This window comes from Stegostoma tigrinum, chromosome 13, assembly GCF_030684315.1.
Source record: "Stegostoma tigrinum isolate sSteTig4 chromosome 13, sSteTig4.hap1, whole genome shotgun sequence".
Lineage (NCBI taxonomy): Eukaryota > Metazoa > Chordata > Chondrichthyes > Orectolobiformes > Stegostomatidae > Stegostoma > Stegostoma tigrinum.
The window spans coordinates 32,265,628-32,283,338 of NC_081366.1; positions in this window are offsets into that span (position 1 = coordinate 32,265,628).

Below are 17,711 nucleotides of genomic sequence, written 5' to 3' on the forward strand. Positions count from 1 at the left end.
TCATTCCACATGCAAACCACTCCTCATGCAGGAACAGCAAGCAAATAGAACTGTAAAGGCTCATTATGCCTGCAAATGCATTAAAACTCACCATCCATCTCATATAGTGGACAATTGTTTTTGACCAGGGGCATAGAAATTTACCTTGTTAATCTAACTAATTCATGCAGACACCATGTCACATGACCACTCCTCTCATCTCTGAAGAGTTTAATTTAATTTCTGAAGCCCCTTTCCTCAGTCTGCTGTTAACATTTAGTCCAAAGAATTTAACTAGTTGGTAACACAACAGTTACACATCAGACTAATAGTTAAGTACAGGTAATCTTCCTTGAAACCTGTTTCACTGGAAAATAAACTTTGTATTTGCCTGCAAAGCAAATCAATTATTTGTTTGTAAATATCATTCTGCTGCATCGTCACTGACTTTGAAGAAATGAGTGGATGTGTATGTCAGGAAAGGATTGACAGGCTGTGTTTCTTTTCTCATGAAAAGGCTGAGGTGTGACCGAAGAAAGGTATTTAAAATTATAAGTGGCCTTGGTAGAGATGACACAGAGAGAATGTTTCTCTTTGTAGGGAAGGATAATTAGAGGTCATTGATGTAAGCTTGTTACCAAAGATATCAAATTGGATAAAGAAGTTTCTTCTGAATTCCATTAAAGTGTTGAGAATGTGGAACTTTGCTTCCCAGTGAATGGTTAAAGTGAATAGATCCATTTAAGAGTATGTTTGATAAATATATGTGGAGGAAGGGAAAATATAAGATCGTTGTTGTGATAAATTTAGTTGAGGAAGGATGGGAGGAGTCTTGATTGGAGTATAAAGTTCAGTATGGACTAGTTGAGTCAAATGCTGTTTCCATGCCCTACAAGTAATTCTCTCCTCACGCCTTCTGCCTCAGTTTTAGCACACTTCACTCCTCCCAAATTCCAAACTATCATGACTCAAAGGCACAACCGACTGAAACAAACCCAACGCATTGCCAAAGAGCTACAACATGCTGCAAAATTTATTTATTTATTTTCACATGTGTTGACAGTGAAAAATGTTGAACTCTGACGCCACTCTCTGGTGCCTAATGCAGAACCCTTAAGTTATTCTAAAACAGGTCTGACAGATGATATCATAGTGCCAAAGAAAATCTTCATACGCCTCCATATCGTCCATCAACAAATGTAGAACTCCCAGAGACTGAAAGCATTGCCTTAAGATGCAAAATATGATATGCCTTGAGTGCATTGCAATATAAAGGACAATCCACTTCATTGTAAATTCTTGATGAACTATAGTCAAATAGAATTGGTTCAAAAAGGCACAAAGAGAAAGATGGCACCAGTTTACTTACCCAATCTTAAGATATAAAATAAAACAATGCTTTTGTGTTTTGTTATGCTGTGATACAAGATTATACTTTCAAAGAACTAAAGAACAAAGAAACTTACAGCACAGGAAAAGGCCTTTCGGCCCTCCAAGCCTGTGCCGATCCAGATCCTCTACCTAAACCTGTCGCCTATTTTCCAAGGATCTGTATCCCTCTGCTCCCTGCCCATTCATGTATCTGTCTAGATACATCTTAAATTACGCTATCGTGCCCGCATCTACCACCTCCACTGGCAACGTATTTCAGACACCCACCACCCTCTGCGTAAAGAACTTTCCACGCATATCTCCTTTAAACTTTTCCCCTCTCACCTTGAAATCATGGCCCTAGTAACTGAGTCCGCCATTCTGGGAAAAAGCTTTCGCTATCCACCCTGTATATACCTCTCACGACTTTGTAGACCTCAGTCAGGTCCCCCTCAACTTCAGTCTTTCTAATGTAAATAATCCCAATCTATCCAACCTCTCTTCATACCTAGCGCCCTCCATAACCAGGCAACATCCTGTTGAACCTCCTCTGCACCCTGTCCAAAGCATTCACATCCTTTTGGTAATGTTTGGACCAGAACTGTACGCAGTATTCCAAATGTGGTCAAACCGAAGTCCTATACAACTGCAACATGACCTGCCAACTCTTGCACTCAATACCCTGTCCGATGAGTGAAAGCGTGCAGTATGCCTTCTTGACCACCCTGTCGACCTGTGTTGCCACCTTCAGGGTACAACAGACCTGAACACCCAGATCTCTCTGTGCATCAGTTATCCCCAGGGCTTTTCCATTTACCAAATATTTCGCTCTTGAATTAGATCTTCCAAAATGCATCACCTCGCATTTACCTGGATTGAACTCCATCTGCCATTTCTCCCCCCAACGCTCCAACCTATCTATATTCTGCTGCATTCTCCGACAGTCCCCTTCACTATCTGCTGCTCCACCAATCTTAGTGCCATCTGTAAACTTGCTGATCAGACCATCTATACCTTCCTCCAGATCATTTATGTATATCACAAACAACAGTTGTCCCAACACAGATCCCTGTGGAACACCACTGGTCACATTTCTCCATTTTGAGAAACACCCTTCCACTACAACTCTGTCTCCTGTTGCCTAGCTGGTTCTCTACCCATCTAGCTAGTACACCCTGGACCCCATGCGACTTCACTTTCTCCATCAGCCTACCATGGGGAGCCTTATTGAAGTCCAGGTATATGACATCCACAGCCCTTCCCTTATCTGTCAACGTTGTCATTTTCTCAAAGAATCCTCTCAACTTGGTAAGACATGATCTTCCCTGCACAAAACCATGCCGCCTGTCACTAATAAGTTCATTTTCTTCCAAATATAAATAGATCCTATCCCTCAGTATCATCTCCAGCAGCTTCCCCACTACTGACGTCAGGCTCACCTGTTTATAATTATCTGGATTATCCCTGCTACCCTTCTTAAACAAGGGGACAACATTAGCAATTCTCCAGTCCTCAGGGACCTCACCCATGCTCAAGGATGCTGCAAAGATATCTGCTAAGGCCCCAGCTATTTCCTCTCTTGCTTCTCTCAGAAACCTGAGATAGATCCCAGCCTGACCTGGGGACTTGTCCACCCTAATGCCTTTTAGAATACCTGATACTTCTCCCCTCCTTATGCCGACTTGACCTAGAGTAATCAAACGTCTATCCCTAACCTCAACATCCATCATGTCCCTCTCCTCAGTGAATATCGACGCTAAGTACTCATTAAGAATCTCACTCACTTTCTCTGGTTCCTCGCGTAACTTCCCTCATTGTCCTTGAGTGAGCCAACCTTTTCTCTAGTTACCCTCTTGCTCCTTATGTATGAATAAAAGGCTTTGGGATTTTCCTTAACCCTGTTTGCTAAAGATATTTCATGACCCCTTTTAGGTCTCTTAATTCCTTGTTTCAGGTTGGTCCTACTTTTCCGATATCCTTCCAAAGGTTTGTCTATTTTCAGTCGCCTTATGTATGTATGCTTCCTTTTTCCCCTTTGCTAGTCTCACAATTTTGCCTGTCATCCATGGTTCCCTAACCTTGCCCTTTCTATCCCGCATTTTCACAGGAACATGTCAGTCCTGCACTCTAATCAACCTCTCTTTAAAAGCCTCCCACACATCACATGTGGATTTACCCTCAAACCATTGTTGCCAATCCACATTCCCCAGATTCTGATGAATTTTGCGATAGTTGGCCTTCCCTCAATTTAACACTCTTCCTTTAGGACCACTCTCGTCTTTAGAACATAGAACATAGAACAGTACAGCACAGAACAGGCCCTTCAGCCCACGATGTTGTGCCGACCATTGATCCTCACGTATGCACCCTCAAATTTCTGTGACCATATGCATGTCCAGCAGTCTTTTAAATGTCCCCAATGACCTTGCTTCCACAACTGCTGCTGGCAATGCATTACATGCTCTCACAACTCTCTGTGTAAAGAACCTGCCTCTGACATCCCCTCTATACTTTCCTCCAACCAGCTTAAAACTATGACCCCTCGTGTTAGCCTTTTCTGCCATGGGAAATAGTCTCTGGCTATCAACTCTATCTATGCCTCTCATTATCTTGTATACCTCAATTAGGTCCCTTCTCCTCCACCTTTTCTCCAATGAAAAGAGTCCGAGCTCAGTCAACCTCTCTTCATAAGATAAGCCCTCCAGTCCAGGCAGCATCCTGGTAAACCTCCTCTGAACCCTCTCCAAAGCATCCACATCTTTCCTATAATAGGGCGCCCAGAACTGGACGCAGTATTCCAAGTGCGGTCTAACCAAAGTTTTATAGAGCTGCAACAAGATCTCACGACTCTTAAACTCAATCCCCCTGTTAATGAAAGCCAAACACCATATGCTTTCTTAACAAACCTGTCCACGTGGGTGGACATTTTAAGGGATCTATGCATCTGCACACCAAGATCCCTCTGTTCCTCCACATTGCCAAGAATCCTATCCTTAACCCTGTACTCAGCTTTCAAATTTGACCTTCCAAAATGCATCACCTCGCATTTATCCAGGTTGAACTCCATCTGCCACCTCTCAGCCCATCTCTGCATCCTGTCAATGTCCCGCTGCAGCCTACAACAGCCCTCTATACCGTCAATGACACCTCCAACCTTCGTGTCGTCTGCAGACATGCTGACCCATCCTTCAATCCCCTCATCCAAGTCATTAATAAAAATTACAAACAGTAGAGGCCCAAGGACATCAGTATTCTAAAACTTACGGAATTGTGATCACTATTCCCAAAGTTATCCCCCACTGAAACTTCAACCACCAGGCCAGCTCATTTCCCTACAGCAGGTCCAGTATGGCCCCATCTGGAGTTGGACTGTTTACATTCTGCTCTCAAAAGCCCTCCTGGATGCTCCATACAAATTCTGCTCCATCTAAACCCTTGACTATAAGTGAATCCCAGTCAATATTGGGAAAATTAAAATCTCCCATCACCACCACCCTGTTGCTCCTACATCTTTCCATAATCTGCCTACATATTAGTACTTCTATCTCATGCTCGCTGTTGGGAGGCCTGTAATACAGCCCCAACAATGTTACCGTACCCTTCCTATTTCTGAACTCTGTCCATATTGCCTCACTGCTCAAGTCCTCCATAGTGCTCTCCTTCCGCACAGCTGTGATATCCTCTTTGACCAGTAATGCAGCTCCTCCACCCCTTTTACCTCCCTCTCTATCCTGCCTGAAGCATCTATATCCCTGGGTGTTTAGTTGCCAATCTTGCCCTTCCACCGACCAAGTCTCAGTAATTGCAATAACATTATACTCCCAGCACTAATCCAAACCCCAAGTTCTTTAGAGGTTTCTCTTGTCAAAATCCCTTGCAAGCTCGAATTTGGTTTTCTGAAAAATGCAGTTTGATTCTTGCCAATCAATCTGAAAATTCTTATCAACTGATAAATAATTTTCACTTTAACTTTTATCTTAAGATGCCCTCTCCTGTTCACACTTGCACTTTGGGATTTACAATGAATACAGTGTTCAGAGTACCAGCCTGAACACTGACTCACCTGGCACTCTATTTACCCTGCACCCTGTCAACCTACCCACCTGAACACTGACTCACCTGGCACCCTACTCCCCTGGCACTCTACAATTTTCCCAATGAATGTTTACATTGTGACCTGATTTAGTGGTGGAAACAATGGCCCAGATATTCCAACGGCCAGACAATCATTGGAGCACCGCATGCAGTTGTAAATTGGATGCTGCAGCTGACTCAGTGGCAATTGTCCAGGAAATTGAAGTCTCCCACAGGCAATTCTCTGACTCTGGAACCCTCTGAAAAGAGAGAACTCTTTAATGTCACAGATTTCAGAAGGTTTCTCTTCTATTAAATTCATAGTTACCCAGAAAATGTTCAATAATTTAAAACATAAATTAATTTCTAGATAACTACTCAGCTACTTCTCTAACACATGTTCAACTGTCCCGCCCCCTAAAACCTTTGGGCCCTGACAATATCTTCCCCAATCAGATCCCCGAAATCCATTATTATTCCACCCTGGCCCCACCCCTCAGCTCCTTCCCCATCCCCAGGATCTGACATTATCTTCCCAACGCTGGCTTGAAGCCTTGGGATTCAATAGCCATCCCCCACCAGCTATTCCCTTCAATTGTTGTTCCTGAAACCTCACCTACCTGGCAACCTACTCATTTGATACTCTGTTAACCTATCCAACTGAACACTGACTCACCTGGCACTCTACTTACCATGCACCCTGTCAACCTACCCACCTGAACACTGACTCACCTGGCACCCTACTCCCCTGGCACTCTACATACCCTAATCCTGTTAACCTATCCTTAGCCTTTAACCAACTGAGGCAGAGTAATGATAAAGGGTCTCTTTGGGATGGCAGCCAGAGTCTAGTGGAGTTCTGCAGGGGTCAAGTGTTATAACTACAACTATTCATATTATATGTTAATGATCTGGATGAAAGCACTGAGGGCATTGTTACTAAATTTGCAGGTGACACAAAGATAAGTAGAGGGACAGATAATATCAAGGAGATGGGATGCTGCAGAAAAGAACTGACCAGGCCAGGAGAGTGGGAAAAGAAATGGCAGATAGAATCAATATGGAAAAGTGTGAGGTTATACTCTTTGGTAAGAAGAATGGAGACATAGATTATTTTCCAAATGGGAAAAGGTTTTGGAAATCTGAAGCACAAAGGGATTTGGGAGTCCCAGTTCAGGATTCTCTTAAGGTTAACATGCACATGCAGTTTACAGTGGGAAAAGCTCATGCAATTTTAGCATTCATTTCAAGAGGGTTAGGCTACAAGAAAAGTAGCTGTCTAAGGAATATTATAAGCAGTTTTTGGCCCCCTGCCTAAAAAAGGATAAGTTGGTGCTGGAGGGGTTCTAGAGGAGCTCCATAAAAATGATCCTATGTGTGAAGGGCTTGTCATATGAGGAGTGTTTGAGGACTCTGGGTCTGTACCCGAGGGATGTTAGAGAATGAGGGGGAATTTCATTAGGACTTACAGAATACTGAGAGGTGTGAATACAATGGATGTGGTGAAGATGTTTCTGAAAGTAGGAGATAGTAGGATCCAAGGGTACTGCCTCAAAGTGAAGGGATGATGCTTTAGAACTGAGATAAGAAGGAATTTTTTCAACCAGAGGGTGATTAACTGTGAAACTCAGAAGATGAATACCAAATCTCTTTTCCCTAAGTTGGGGGAATGCAATTCAAGGGGCATGTTTTTAAGGTGAGGGGAGTAATATTTAAAAAGGAGTGCTTAGTGTGTGGAATAAACTGCTACAGGAAGTGGTGGATGCAAGTACGGTTACAATATTTAAAAATAGGTTTGTATTACTACTTGAATAGGAAAGATTTGGAAGGATATGGGCCAAAATCATGCAGGTTGGACTGGTTTAGTTTGGGAACATGGTCAGCAAGGGCTAGCTTGACTGAAGGATTTGTTTCCATGCTGTTTGACTCTATGACTCTATGGCTGTGGAAGCCAGGCATTGATTGTATTTAATACAGAGAGATATTGTTTCTTAATTGGCAAGGGGATTGAGGGTTACAAGGAGAAGGCAGGAGAATGGGTTTGAGAAACATATCAACCATGAAAAAATGGCGGAGCAAAGTCGATAGACCAAACGACCTAAATCTGCTCCTATACCTTTTGGTTGGTGGTCTTTTAGCCTTATTTTGAATCATTAGAAGTGAACACTTTGAGCAAGGCTAAGAGGTAAGCGCATGTCTTTAACCCCAGGGCTTGCCTTTAGCTATGTCCTCCAGAACACCACCTCACAAATATTCTATGAAATTGAATGGCTTAGCTAACGTTGGAGGTGCTCGAGGCTGAGACAATACTAGATCTCTTTGTGCTGAGACCTGAAGTGGTCTCCCAGCTGTTTCTATCCGTTCTGTGCAGCAATGAGGGACAATGTTGCACACATCCTGCAATAACTTTTGTCATTTGTATGTGGTACGGACTAAACACAGCATTCAATGTTAGGCTGTGAAGCCCAGCTCCATAGCCTTGCTCAGACTACTGCTTTTGAAATTCTGAACTACAAAACTGTGGAATGAAACTTTCCAGCCCCAGCAGAGAAGCCTAATTGACAATGCAGTGCAGTGTGCCATTCATGTGTTGAAAGCATGTAGAAAGGTCAGATCATGGAGTTACAGAGTCAGGACTTCACAAAGCTGATGACTGCCCCTGCTTGAGTAATCACAATTAAAAGTGGAGCCTGTACCCAGTTCCCAGCACTAGAAGGAGCAGCATGGGATTTCAAGGCAAAGAACTTTTGACATTGGAGATAGTAAGAACTGCAGATGCTGGAGAATCTGAGATAACAAGGTGTCAAGCTTGATGAACACAGCAGGCCAAGCAGCATCAGAGGAGCAGGAAAGTTAACAATTCAGGTCTAGACCCTTCTTCTGAAATGGGAGAGGGGAAGGGGGTTCTGAAATAAATAGGCAGAGAGGGGGAGGTGGATAGAAGATGGATAGAGGAGACGATAGGTGGAGAGGAGACAGACCGGTCAAAGAGGTGGGGGTGGAGCCAGTAAAGGTGAGTATAGGTGGGGAGTTGGGGGGGATAGGTCAGTCCAGGGAGGACGGACAGGTCCAGGGGGTGGGATGAGACTGGTGAGTAGCTGATAGGGGTGGGGCTTGAGGTGGGGGGAGGGTATAGGTCAGAGGAACAGAGGAAGTACATGTTGGGGAGGCAGGGATGAGCTGGGCTAGTTTTGGGATGTGGTCGGGGGAGGGGAGATTTTGAAGCTTGTGAAATCCACATTGATACTGTTGGGCTGCAGGGTTCCCAAGCGAAATATGAGGCGTTGTTCCTGCAACATTCGGGTGGCATCATTGTGGCACTGCAGGAGGCCCAGGATGAACATGTTGTCTGAGGAGTGGGAGGGGGAATTGAAATGGTTCATGACTGGGAGGTGCAGTTGTTTGTTGCAAACCGAGCATAGCTGTTCTATGAAGCAGTTCACAAGCCTCCTCTTGGCTTCCCTGATGTCGAGGAGTCCACATCGGGAACAGCGCATACAGTATACCTACACTCACATTTACTGGCTCAACCCCCGCCTCTTTGACCTGTCTGTCACCTCTCCACCTATCTTCTCCTTTATCCATCTTCTACCCGCCTCCCCCTCGCTCCCTATTAACTCAGAATCCCCTCCCCCATTTCTGAAGAACGGTCTCGATCTGAAATGTCAGCCTTCCTACTCCTCTGATGCTGCTTGGCCTGCTGCGTTCATCCAACTCTACACCTTGTTATCTGAGCTTTTGACTTTGCCTTGTTTCTACAGAGTGAGTAGGTGTATTGTGATAAGTGTTGGAGGATTTTTTGAAAAGAACCATTCTGATGAAGAGTCACAGGACTTGAAATGTTAACTTGGCTTTCTCTCCACAGATGCTGCCAGATGTGCTGACTTTTTGCAGTTATTTCTGTTTTTATTTCAGATCTCCAGCATTCAGTCTTTTGCTTTATTGAAGAAGACGGGTAAATCCTAAACTAAATTAACTCTTAGTCAAAGCCTTGTATCTATAGTTATAATTCATGGTTGTTTTAAATATTAATGGGCTACATCCTAGAGTTCTGAGGGAGGTGGCTGAGGAAGTAGCGAAGGCTTTGGTCGTGATCTTTCAAAAGTCACTGGAATCAGGGAAAGTCCCAGATGATTGGAAAATTGCTGTTGTAAGTCCCTTGTTGAAGAAAGAATCTGGGCAAAAGATGGAAAATTATAGGCCGATTAGCTTAACCTCAGTACTTGGTAAAATTCTAGAATCCATTGTCAAAGATGAAATTTCTAAATTCCTCGAAGTGCAGGGTCAGATTAAAACAAGTCAGCATGGTTTGAGTAAGGGGAGGTCATGCCTGACAAACCTGTTAGAATTCTTTGAAGAGGTAACAAGTATGTTAGACCAGGGAAACCCAATAGATGTTATCTATCTAGACTTCCAAAAGGCCTTTGATACAGTGCCTCATGGGAGACTGCTGAGCAAGGTGAGAGCCCATGGTGTTCGAGGTGAGCTACTGGCTTGGATTGAGGATTGGCTGTCTGACAGAAGGCAGAGAGTTGGGATAAAAGGCTCTTTTTCGGAATGGCAATCAGTGACAAGTGGTGTCCCGCAGGGTTCAGTGTTGGGGCCACAGCTGTTCACTTTGTATATTAATGATCTGGATGAAGGGACTGGGGGCATTCTGGCGAAGTTTGCCGATGATACGAAGATAGGTGGAAAGGCAGGTAGTACTGAGGAGGTGGGGAAGCTGCAGAAAGATTTAGACAGTTTAGGAGAGTGGTCCAGGAAATGGCTGATGAAATTCAATGTGAGTAAATGTGAGGTTTTGCACTTTGGAAAAAAGAATCCAGGGATGGACTATTTTTTAAACGGTGAGAAAATGCGCAAATCAGAAGTGCAAAGGGATCTGGGAGTGTTGGTCCAGGATTCTCTAAAGGTTAACTTGCAGGTAGAGTCCGTAATTAAGAAAGCAAATGTAATGTTGTCGTTTATCTCAAGAGGGTTGGAATATAAAAGGAGCGATGTGCTTCTGAGGCTTTATAAGGCTTTAGTTAGGCCCCATTTAGAATACTATGTCCAATTTTGGGCTCCACACCTCAGGAAGGACATACTAGCCCTGGAGCGTGTCCAGCGGAGATTCACACAGATGATCCCTGGAATGGTAGATTTAACGCATGATGAACGGCTAAGGATCCTGGGATTGTACTTATTAGAGTTTAGAAGGTTGAGGGGAGATCTAATAGAAACTTACAAGATAATGTACGGTTTTGAAGGGGTGGATGTTAGGAAGTTGTTTCCGTTAGGTGGGGAGACTAGGACCCGTGGGCACAGCCTTAAAATTAGAGGGGGTAAATGAGATGACATTTCTTCAGCCAGAGAGTGGTGGGCTTGTGGAATTCATTGCCGCAGAGTGCAGTGGAGGCCGGGACGTTGGATGCCTTCAAGGCAGAGATCGACAAATTCTTGATCTCAAAAGGAATCAAGGGCTACGGGGAAAGTGCAGGGAAGTGGTGTTGAAATGCCCATCAGCCATGATCTAAATGGCGGAGTGGACTTGAAGAGCCGAATGGCCTTACTTCCACTCCTATGTCTATTGGTGTTATGGTCTTCATGCAGCCAGGCCTTGGGCAATCATCTTCCTTTCGAAGCCAGACAGACCTGGAACTCCCTGCCTAGGTAGTAATGGCCACATTGTTTCAGATTGAAGTCAGATAAGATATTGTTTTCTTTGATAAAGTATTCAATAAAGATGTAAAATCTGAAAGAACTGTTGATGCAGGAAATCTGAAACAAAAACGGAAATTGCTGGAAAACCTCAGCAGATCTGGCAGCATCTGTGGAGAGAATTCAGAGTTAATGTTTTGGACCTGGTGACCCGTACTTCAGAACTGGTCAAGATTAGCCAGGAAACATTTACCCATGTTTCACTTCACGACAAGGGGTGATTTAGCTGCCAGCAAGTGGCATAGAGTGACTGAAGACATCCAACCTGATCAACAGATTCAAGTTGATGAGCTGTATATGAATATATGTGAGCCACACCAGTCTTCCAAATATAGGATATGGTCAAGAAGAAATTGCCTGATCTAAGCATCCAGGACACTGAAAAAGAGAATACATCTTTCAATGAGAAGACAAGGCCTGGCCCAGAAATCTAAAATACTGCAAAGAAAAATATATTTGTTTGAACACAGCAGCTATTTTCCATGATGGACGTTCACACATTTAAGGGTTCCCCTGGATGATGTTATGGCTAACTCCAAGTTAACAGAGAAGAAGTCCTTTTCAAAGGAAATTCTAGAGTTTAACAGTCCTGTAGGGACTCTATGTATGTTCTATGTATGATAATGTGACAATCATTGAACATGGAGGAGTCCTGATTCATCAGTTGAGGGAGGATGGTATGTGGTAATTGGCAGTTCATTTTAAAAAAAATGTGGGTGTCCACTGGATGCTCCAGGTTCCTCCCCCGGTCCAAAGATGTGCAGATTGGGTGGATTGGCCATTCTAAATTACCCATGGTGATCAGAGATGTGTAGGTTAGGTGCATTAGTCATGGGAAATGCAATGTTATGGGGATGGGGTAAGGGAATGGATTTGAGTAGGATGCTCTTTGAACAGTCAGTGTGGGTTCATTGGGCCAAATGGTCTGTTTCTACTCTGCAGCAATTCTATGTTTGTTCTATGTATGTCTTCCGGATAGAAAATGGATATGCAACAAGGTCTGTGAAGAACAACACCCTCCACAATGAATTTGCAAGAGATAAAAATCAACACTCCTTCAGTCAAAAAACCTTCTGTTCTTGCAAGTCCGTAGAGAGAGAGTTCTGTGAAAATTGTGAAATGCCCAGACCTCATGCATTTGTGAAATCAAAGACTTTGGGCATGCTGGGATGGGGCAAGTTTAAAGATAATATTGTTATATACAAGCTTTTCTAGTGGATTAACTAAGAAGAAGAAAGCTTGGGGAAAGATGTGGCATTGGATGTTTTTGAAAGAGTTGAAGTTGGCTCCACCCAATCTGATGATGTCACACACACTCTTTGGATGGAGGTGGGATTAAGATACAAGCTTTCGCAGGATACAGATGCATTCTGTAAGGTTCTGGAAAGTGCTGAGCAATTTTACCTGACAAGTAATGTAGGTTGTACTTATTGTGCAATTAACCATTGTAACTAAAGTAAGTAATCTTCTGTTCAGACTCCCCAATCGTCAATCTTATACCCCTGATAACTAGACAGGCACTAGACACATTATAGGCAAAGAAGGACAGACAGATGATGGAAAGCTGCTTCAAATAAGACTTGTCCTGTGCCACTTATTAACAGAGATGGCAGATACCATGAAGTGCCAGCAGTGACAATCATGGCAAAACATAGTTGACAGGTTCTGATTTCATTGCCCTTTGTGGAAACAATTGTGTTGTCGTTTTGCTCCTGAATTAGCTGTCTCCTTCTTCTGGACATCACCACTAGAGGAAATATTTTCTCTGCTTCTAATCTACCAAATCCTTTTATAATTTAAACATCTGAATTTGATCAGCAATCAACCTTCAAGCTCAGAAATATGACAGAAACCACAATTTTGAGGAACCTGTACTGCATCCCCTAATATATTCATTCTAAAGTACAGTGTTCAAAATTGAATACAACACTTAATATGGTGTATGAGCTAGGAGCTTCCCACTGTATTCCAAGATCTTTAAAATAAATACTTAAATTGTGCAGGAAATAAATAAGATAGAAAATGGTCTGAGTGCATGAAGAAAGAGCCTAATTAATGGAGGGACCACACAGTCCCGCAAGTCTACTTTCTCAGTCAATGTTTGAGCCAAGTAAAGCAAGAGAATAATTGATCAAATCTTCCAAGGATCAACAATCACTGCTGAACTGCTGTCCTATTTCTACTCTTTCTTTAACATAATGACCAAGCTCTGCTTTTCCCGTCAATACTTTTGGTGCTGAACAAAAGGCAAAGAACTGCAGATGTCGAAAATCAGAAACAAAAACAGAAATTTGCTGGTTCAGTGACCGTTCTTCAGAACCGGACCCAAAACATCAAATCTGCTTTCCCTTCACAGATACTGCTAGATCTGCTGAACTTTTCCAGCAACTTCTGCTCTTCTGATGCCGTCTGCTTCAGAAACATGGAACATATATCACTGAGGGGGGAACCAAGTCACATTCTTCATTTTTTAGGATTAGCTGATATACTTTGGCAATTTAAAAAATGTCTGGGGCATTTAAATAGCTTTTTAAGTGTGTTAGTGAATGAGTGTGGACTGGCCGAGTCAGTAATGTGAGTGTAGAAAAGGGTAGGATCACAGTTTTGTAGAGTGATAGGTGAGTAGGATGATAGATTGGCAGGTGCGTAAGATAGCAGGCAAATGAATGGAAGGTTGGCAGCAGGGTATGATGCAGGATAGTAGGTGGGTAAGGTGAGAGGTGGTTGGGCATTCAACAGTGTTTATCAGTAGATTCAAATTACCACTGTTCATCTTGGGCATTACATTGTAACGTAAGGAATAACAAAATGGCAACAAAAGTTCAGTATGATGTATTATCTATTCTATAAAGGGGATGTCCATGACCATGCGGATACTGAGACCGAACTGCATTAAGTTTCTCCAGAAGATAATGGGAACTGCAGATGCTGGAGAACTCCAAGATAATAAAATGTGAGGCTGGATGAACACAGCAGGCCAAGCAGCATCTCAGGAGCACTCAGGACCCTCTGATGAAGGGTCTAGGCCCGAAACGTCAGCTTTTGTGCTCCTGAGATGCTGCTTGGCCTGCTGTGTTCATCCAGCCTCACATTTTATTATCTTAAGTTTCTCCAGAAGCTCATTAATGCAAGAATCAATTGTTCTCAAATGAGATACATTGCACTGGATAGTCAGGAGATGGCAGTAGAGACTGATGTTGTGATTCTTGGAGGCAGTATCTTGACAATAGTAATGGTGCTGGATCTGATTTGTGTTGGGAATGAGTAACATTAGCAGTGTTCACCATTATTTGAATTGCCAACAAACTGCTATTTTCAGTGACTGAATATGTGGAAAACAGTCCTAAAACCACACATCAATGTCTTTACACCGAGTGCAACACTCAAGCACTCTGCATGGCATGAAGTTCAGCATCAAGAATCTCCTCCTGACACACAATGGCCAATCCATGCATAAATTTTGCTCAACATTGCATTGTTTTGCAAAGTCTGCAAAGAGAAATGGAAAGGGTGGAAGATTCAAGAAAGAGAAACAGAAGAGAATGAAAAGTAAAAGTAGAACAGCAGAGGAGATCAGAAGCTAGAGAATGAAGCGGTTACGAAAGATAATAAGTTAATTTGACAGAAAGACAGAAAGAAAGATAGAAAAGATAGAAAGAGAGAAATACAGAGAAAGAAATAGAAAGAGAAAGCTCCAACAAAAGACACAGAGAAGAAAGAGATGATAGAAAGAGACAGAAAAGAAAATAAAGGAAAGAAACGAGGCTAGTATATTTTCAGGAAAAGAGGGAAAGGATAATATGAGCAAACCCAAATAAGCTTGAAAACGGTGGTAACACCCATAGATCAAAGAATATTTCTCTAGTTATAGTACAGGTTATTAAAGAAAGATCAGTTTGTCTTTTCGACGCTTGATTATACTGTGATCTTATATTTAACAGTCTTATTGTCATCACACCAGAAAGCATTGCAGCCACATCAACAAAATTTGACATGTTTATTGAATCATAATTTTTCCACTACTCATCAGTTAGAATGAGTATCTTTCTGATTAAATGACATAAAACATTAAAGCCCAGATTTTCAAAGGGCAAATTAAACTGAGAGTACTGCAGATGCTGTAAATCAGAAACGAAGGCAGAAAGTGTGGAAAAGCTCAGCAGATCTGGCAGCAACTATGGAGAGAAATCAGAGTTTACATTTTGGGTCCAGTGACCCTTCATTAGAACGGGTCTAATTGCCCGACAGTTGCTGGGTGTTGTACATGGGGACCTGCGGAATCCCTATTGTAGCAGACTTCAAGGGAATTGCAAAGGAATTTGAAGATTCCTCTGGCAATTCCTATATGCTTGGCACCTTCTGAAATTATCCACTGTATTACAGATTGAACCCAATAAAATCATGTCTGGGAATCTCTCTTAGCCAGTTCCCATTATCCAAGTGATTGCCCAATAAGTTTTTTTTCACACGGATGAGTATATGCTAATATAATAGGATGTGGTTCGTTGTTATTCACTGGTTTTTGATTCTAAAGGTAGCTAGATTCCTTCTCAGAGATAATGGGAACTGCAGATGCTGGAGAATCCAAGATAACAAAGTGTGGAGCTGGATGAACACAGCAGGCCAAGCAGCATCTCAGGAGCACAAAAGCTGACGTTCCAGGCCTAGACCCTTCATCAGAGAGGGGGATGGGGAGTGGGAACTGGAAAAAATAGGGAGAGAGGGGGAGGCGGACCGAAGATGGAGAGAAAAGGAGATAGGTGGGGAGGTCAGGAGGGGATAGGTCAGTCCAGGGAAGACGGACAGGTCAAGGAGGTGGGATGAGGTTAGTAGGTAGGAAATGGAGGGGCGGCTTGTGATGGGAGGAAGGGATGGGTGAGAGGAAGAACAGGTTAGGGAGGCAGAGACAGGCTGGGCTGGTTTTGGGATGCAGTGGGGGGAGGGGATGAGCTGGGCTGGTTGTGGGATGTGGTGGGGGAAGGGGAGATTTTGAAGCTGGTGAAGTCCACATTGATACCATTGGGCTACAGCGTTCCCAAGCGGAATATGAGTTACTGTTCCTGCAACCTTCGGGTGGCATCATTGTGGCACTGCAGGAGGCCCATGATGGACATGTCATCTGAAGAATGGGAGGGGGAGTGGAAAAGGTTTGCGACTGGGAGGTGCAGTTGTTTATTGCGAACTGAGAGAAGGTGTTCTGCAAAGCAGTTCCCAAGCCTCCACTTGGTTTCCCCAATGTAGAGGAAGCCACACCGGGTGCAATGGATACAGTATGCCACATTGGCGGATGTGCAGGTGAACCTCTGCTTAATACGGAAAGTCATCTTGGGGCCTGGGATGAGGGTGAGGGAGGAGGTGCGGGGGCAGGTGTAGCACTTCCTGCGGTTGCAGAGGACGGTGCCAGGTGTGGTAGGGTTGGAGGGCAGTGTGGAGCGAACAAGGGAGTCGCGGAGAGAGTGGTCTGTCCGGAAGGCAGACAAGAGTGGGGATGGAAAAATGTCTTGGGTGGTGGGGTCGGATTGTAGATGGCGGAAGTGTCGGAGGATGATGCGTTGTATCCGGAGGTTGGTGGGTTGGTGTGTGAGAACGAGGGGGATCCTCTTTGGGCGGTTGTGGCGGGGGCGGGGTGTGGGGGATGTGTTGCGGGAAATGCGGGAGACGCGGTCAAGGCCGTTCTCGACCACTGCAGGGGGAAAGTTGCGGTCCTTGAAGAACTTGGATATCTGGGATGTGCGGGAGTGGAATGCCTCATCGTGGGAGCAGATGCGGCAGAGGCGGAGGAATTGGGAATAGGGGATGGAATTTTTGCAAGAGGGTGCGTGGGAGGCGGTGTATTCTAGGTAGCTGTGGGAGCCAGTGGGCTTGAAATGGACATCAGTTACAAGCTGCTTGCCTGAGATGGAGACTGAGGGGTCCAGGAAGGTGAGGGATGTGTTGGAGATGGCCCAGGTGAACTTGAGGTTGGGGTGGAAGGTGTTGGTGAAGTGGATGAACTGTTTGAGCTCCTCTGGGGAGCAAGAGGCTGCGCCGATACAATCATCAATGTACCGGAGGAAGAGGTGGGGTTTGGGGCCTGTCTAGGTGTGGAAGAGGGACTGTTCCCCGTAACCTACAAAGAGGCAGGCATAGCTGGGGCCTATGCAGGTGCCCATGGCCACCCCCTTTGTCTGTAGCAAGTGGGAGGAATCGAAAGAGAAGTTGTTGAGGGTGAGGATAAGTTCGGCTAGGCGGATGAGGGTGTCGGTGGAGGGGGACTGGTCGGGCCTGCGGGACAGGAAGAAGCAGAGGGCCTTGAGGCCATCTGAATGAGGAATACAGGTGTATAGGGACTGGACGTCCATGGTGAAAATGAGGTGTTGGGGGCCAGGGAATTGGAAGTTCTGGAGGAAGTGGAGGGTATGGGTGGTGTCACGGACGTAGGTAGGGAGTTCCTGGACCAAAGGAGAGAAAATGGAGTCCAGATAGGTGGAGATGAGTTCGGTGGGGCAGGAACAGGATGAGACAATGGGTCGACCAGTGCAGGCAGGTTTGTGGATTTTGGGAAGGAGATAGAAACAGGCCATGCGGGGTTGGGCAATAATCAGGTT